This window comes from Dipteris shenzhenensis, chromosome 11 (assembly GCF_047967505.1).
Source record: "Dipteris shenzhenensis isolate YYH24624 ecotype China chromosome 11, Dip_SZ_1.0, whole genome shotgun sequence".
NCBI lineage: Eukaryota > Viridiplantae > Streptophyta > Polypodiopsida > Gleicheniales > Dipteridaceae > Dipteris > Dipteris shenzhenensis.
Genome location: NC_141606.1, coordinates 35,325,272 through 35,331,243, shown reverse-complemented (window position 1 = coordinate 35,331,243; position 5,972 = coordinate 35,325,272).

Genomic DNA, 5,972 nt, shown 5'->3' with positions numbered 1-5,972 from the left:
AGTGTCGGTATATAGCGACATTTAAAAGTCGCTATATAGCGACATTTAAAAGTCGCTATATAGCGATTTTCTTACCCGAATTTTATAACGACGATTAACGCTAAGCGGGCGCTAAACGTCGGTACGTAAACGTCGCAATAGGATGTGTGTGTAGTAGTGAATCCTGTCAATTTGGAAAACAGGCAAGGAAACCATTTCCTAGACATGTTCAAGAGAGTAAGACGCCATTGGAATTAATCCACTCTGATGTGTGGACTACTAAAGCTGCATCTATTGGAGGCTGTCATTATTTTGTCACTTTTATTGATGACTATAGCAGAAAAGTTTGGGTGTATTTTATGAAAAAGAAAAGTGAAGTATTTGGGCATTTCAAAGCTTTTAAAGACATGGTTGAAAAAGAAACAGGCCTACGAATAAAATGCCTAAGGTCAGATGGAGGCGGAGAGTACCTCTCAAATGAGTTTGCAAGGTTCCTGCAGGAGCATGGCATAAAGCAGCAATATTCATGCAGTCATACCCCACAGTAAAATGGACTTGTAGAAAGGAAAAACATGCATATTGGAGAGGTATCTCGGGCCATGCTAAACAAAAAAACCTACCAGATTATATTGGGCTGAAGCAGTTGCTACAGCAGTTTACATAATGTACAGGACTCCCACTACAACAATACATGGCATGACACCAAAGGAGATGTATACTGGTAAGAAACCAGATATTTTTCATTTGAAAATTTTTGGTTGCATTGCCTATGTTCATGTGCCAGATGAGTTGAGGTCCAAGTTGGATCCAGAAGCTGAGAAGTGCATCTTTATTGGTTATTCTCTGTAGTAGAAAGGGTATAGACGCTATAACCCTTCTACTCATAAGTTTACAGTGAGCAGAGATGTTGTTTTTTATGAGATGAGCAGCTGGTATAAACCAATAAATGTGATTGATGATGTAGATGCACAAAATGGTAATGCTGCACAGAATTCACAGTAGTAGTCACAAAATATTAGTGGACCTACACTGTCCTCTAGCAGTGGCTCACATACTTTGCCATGGACAGGCAGATTGAGATCAGGAGAATCTCCTCAAAGCAATGCACATAGTGGTATGCAGGTATCACAAAAAGGAAAAGAGAAGGTAGATTAGCCCATGTTTGATGTGAATGCAGGTCAGTCCTATGTGGATGGTGAATCCAATGGCTCAGAATAGAGCATTGATGATGAGTTGGGTATTCCTTCTGTTGTTACACCTAGAGTAACGAAGACCAGGGATGTTTTGAGAGCACCTAGAAGTGAGCCTATTTTGCGTAGGTCTACCAGAGCTAGGTATCCTATGGATAGGCTGAAATGTCAAAGTGATGAAGGAACCAGAACCCACTTCTTTTGAGGAAGCCATGGGAAAAGAAAAATGGGAGAAAGCCATGGATGAAGAAATGGATGCCTTGGAAGCAAATGCTACATGGGAATTGGTGCCTTTGCCTAAAGACAAGAATGCAATTGGCTGTAAGTGGGTTTATAAGGTGAAGCACAATGCAGATGGTTCTGTGGACAGATACAAGGCAAGATTAGTTGTCAAGGGGTATGCACAGATATATGGCATTGATTATGAAGAAACATTCAGACCGGTTGCAAGGATGGCAACCGTAAGAGCAGTCATTGCTATGGCTGCATCAAAGGGATGGTCTTTACATCAGATAGATGTAAAGAATGCCTTCTTGCATGGTGATTTGCAAGAAGAGGTCTTTATGGAGCAACCACCAGTTGGTTATGTTCATGTTGTTCATCTTGAGTTTGTTTGCAAGTTGAAGAAAGCCTTGTATGGCTTGAAGCAAGCACCTAGAGCATGGTCTAACAAGATAGGACAATATCTTGTCACTATTGGCTTTTAGATTTCCAAGGCAGATTTCTCACTTTATGTGCGAAAAACAGAGAAAGGTATTATGCTGCTTGTCATTTATGTTGATGATTTGATCATCATAGGTGATAGTGATGAAGATATCCTTCATGTGAAAATGCTATTGAAGCAAAAGTTTGAGATGAAGGATTTGGGAGAGCTGCGTTATTTCTTGGGCATTGAGGTGATTAGATCACCAAGTGGGATACGGCTCTTGCAGAGGCAGTATGGATTGGACATGCTGTCCAAATATGGGATGACAGGCTGTAAGCCTATTTCAGTTCCTTTGGAGCAGAATGTGAAGCTGAGCGCAGATGAAGGTGAGCTTTTGGAAGACCCTACTATGTACAGACGCATAGTAGGAAGTTTGATTTATATGACTATTACCAGGCTAGACTTGAGCTATGCTGTTGGATTGGTAAGTCAGTTTATGCAGGCTCCAAGGAAATCGCATTTGGATACGCTTGGATGCATACTCAGGTATGTGAAGTCCACATTGCAGTATGGACTATTTTATGAGGCTGGGGTTCAGATACAGTTGCATGGATACACTGATCCTGATTGGGCTGGTAGTATTTCTGATAGACGATGTACCACTAGATATGTGTTCTCTTTTGGGAGTGCTGCACTTGGAGCAGCAAGAAACAGCCTACAGTTGCCTTGTCGAGCACAGAGGCTGAGTACAAGGGTGCAGCAATGGCTGCATGTGAGGTAGCTTGGTTGCATAAGCTACTTTATGATATGCATCAGTCTACAGATGGGCCAATTGTCATTTATTGTGACAACATGAGCAGTATACACTTGGAAAATAACCCAGTCTATCATGCTAGAGCAAAGCACATTGAGGTGCATTATCACTATGTGCGGGAGAAGGCTTTACTAGGTCTTATTAATCTAGTTTATGTCAGCACAGAGGATCAGGTAGCTGACATATTCACGAAGGCATTGGTTGCAAAGAAACTGTGCAAGTTTAGAGACCTGCTTGGTGTGCACATGAATTGGGATTGAGCTCGAGGGGGAGTGTTGAAATATCAAGCTCCACTCGTGATATGCCAGGGTGACCGTTGTGAATTTATGTCATCGACTTGTTAGCTACAGATGTGGTTGGTACACCGCTCATGAATAATAGCTGGATGACAGCTATCCTTATGTACTCTAATTCATGGCTCAGTTAGTATGCCACCTTAGTTAGCTGAGTTTGGTTTGAGACCCACATATAGGGTTCTTCTATTTCTTTGTACTAGAGTTCTTTTGGCTTTCACAACTAAGAAGAGGAAAACTGTTTTTAGCCTCCACCTTTGTGTGTATTCCCCCATTATGTATGTGAGAAAGCCGCAAGTGAGACTCCTTCCTTCTCTCCCACTATCTTCACAATATTGACATTATTTAATTCCTTTTAAATACATGGGAGGCGCTCCAGTAGCTTGGATATACTGCTCCTCAATAATCAACCCGTCATCATAGAAGTGCCTCCATGTATCTTGTCTGTGATGGTCGTGGTGGTAGGCTATCTTGATAGGAGTAGGATACCTACCCAACACGATATCAAGCTGCAAGATGACACAATTTACGGAGGAGTTAGTACAAAGAAACAACATCCTAATAAACTATCTAAATAATATAATTTGAGATCGATACTTAGAAATTGGGCCTCCCATGATTCAACACCCCCTGGTCCAAAATGCACGCTTCCATATTGCTCCATTTGCATTCTTCGTGCCTCGACGTGCTGTAAACTGGGGTCCGCCACCTTCGCTGCCTTCATTGCTTTCTTCCACTCATGCTTGTGACAGGTGTGGGCTAGCCCCTTGGTGGTTGACCTCCTTGGAGCCTGGTAATCTCGGCTAGTGCCTGCCTCTTAAAAGCGAAGATCTTTTATTGCCAAGTATCGTAACAATCTTTGAATTGGCCCATTTATCTGTGAACTGAACATTGGGGGGATTGGGACACTTAGAGCGAATAGAGCAATGGTCTCATCAACCAACTTTTTTGGTTGGTCTTTGTAGTAAATAAAGCAATCTTTGTAGTTGTTAGTGATTATAGAGCACATGAAGGCCATGATGTCCTTCCCCCATGCATCCATCAAGATGCCTCTTGTCTGAGTGATGTCATAGAAGATCGTACCATCACCCTTTGGCACATTTGCATCATCTAAATCATCCCTGTCCACACCACTACCCCTCCCAAAGCATTGTGCCATGCATCCCCCACTGCTCTCCCTACTACTACACCTACTGCCTTGTCATGTCGAGCTAGTACGCTGGCCATTCGTAGTAGCCTGAGAAGTGACTCTCGACTATGCGGGAGTACATTGGCCACTCGTAGCTGGAGAAGCTACTCTCAATTGCACGGGAGTATGTTGGCAACTTTGCAAGGCAGAAGGGCCTCCTGATTGTAGGGGGGGAAAAGGCACTCGGCTCTATAGCCAGCTAGGCTGTCTCAACTCCACTGGGGTAATCTCAGCTGGTGTGGGGTTATAGTGGTTTGGAGTCTCTACTGCCAACTCCTGGGTGGTGTTTAGAGTACCCGTCATATATGTGTATAACTCCCTAGGAGTGGGAGGGTGACCCAAAAGATTATATAACTCTCGAAAGATGGCATCCTGAAGATTAGGTGAGGCTGAAGAGCTTCTTGGCCACATGATGAATTGAAGAAAAGAAAAGAAGAAGATTACCATCGAGCATGCCCTTGTCACGAGAATTTCTTGGCGTGGTGAAATCCCTAATTGAAGATCGTTCAAAGAAGCTGAGACAAACCATTGAAGGAAAGCTTATGGGAAGGGCATAGAAGCAGATAAACATACATAAATAACGCTCTTCAATGTTTCCAACAAGACCTTCATGGATCCTCATGCCTACAGGTTCATGAGCTCAATCATTCAAAGCAGCAATTGGATATTATGGGAGAATTAGAAGAAGAAGAATAATAATAAGAAGAAGAAGAAGAAGAAGAGTAGCTGCACAAAATGGACAAAGACAAAATCTATGACTTTGTTAGGGATTCCAGTAGAAGCAGAGCCAGAAGATCTCTTGCCTCCAATAGAACCGTATGGAGGCAGCCTCACCTTGAATTCCTCTCAAGCTTCTCTTCATAAAAATCATCACTTGTCTTCTTCTTCTCCTTCTTCTATTATCTTCACAATATGGGAGGGAATAGTTACTTCAGCAATTGGTCGTATATTTTCACCATTTTTAGAACTCTACAACGACAGTTCAAGGATAAACACAAGGGAGACTATGAATGCACAATCTGTTCGTGGATTAGAGGTCAGTTTCTTAAGTTCTAGATGCAATTCAATCTTCTTCCAAGAGACAATATCTTTCAAGTTTTAAGAGTTCTACAGTTGTTTTTGGTGTTTAGAGTGGGAAAATTCACACAACAGTGTTTTTGCTTCGAAAACTTCGCTCACTGAAAGTTTTCCTTCTTGAATGTGGGAAATACGTTAAATGTCTGAGCATCTTGGATAAAGACATTGGGTAGCGTGGATTGGATATATGTAATGCTAGTTGGTTATTGAGATCGTACTTATTCATTTGCTACTCAATTAACAATTGAAGAGCAATAAATGAAGGACGACGCAAGGTAGCCTTGCATATGACATGATTTGACGATGAGAGGGGCATCATCCCAGCAGTAAAAATAGCTACTAGTGCTTTGAGGTTTAAGCATAGTAATGCCTCTTACATGTGGTCATTACATGTGATGAAAAAGGGAAAAACCTACAATTAAAGAGAGGTCTGTTAAGTAGGGTAGCATTGCATGTGACAACATTTGAGGATGAGAGGGGCATGATTGCAGTGATAAAAAACTTACTAGTACTTAGCATAGGAAGGCTTCTCATTGTGGTCATTACATGTGATGAAAGAGAGTACCTTCTACTAAGGGAAGGTTTCCTGGTGCCATTCAATTTTGTTTTGTATGATGTCATTCAATTTAGAGACACATCACAAAGATGATCAATGAATGTCATGTTCTACTATGCAGGCATGTTTTCATCTCACTGATTTTCTGGAAAAACTACATAATTCTTGCAGGAGACCAAGCAAGACAAGTAGAAAATGGAGATAGGATACATGCAGCACCAAGCTTCT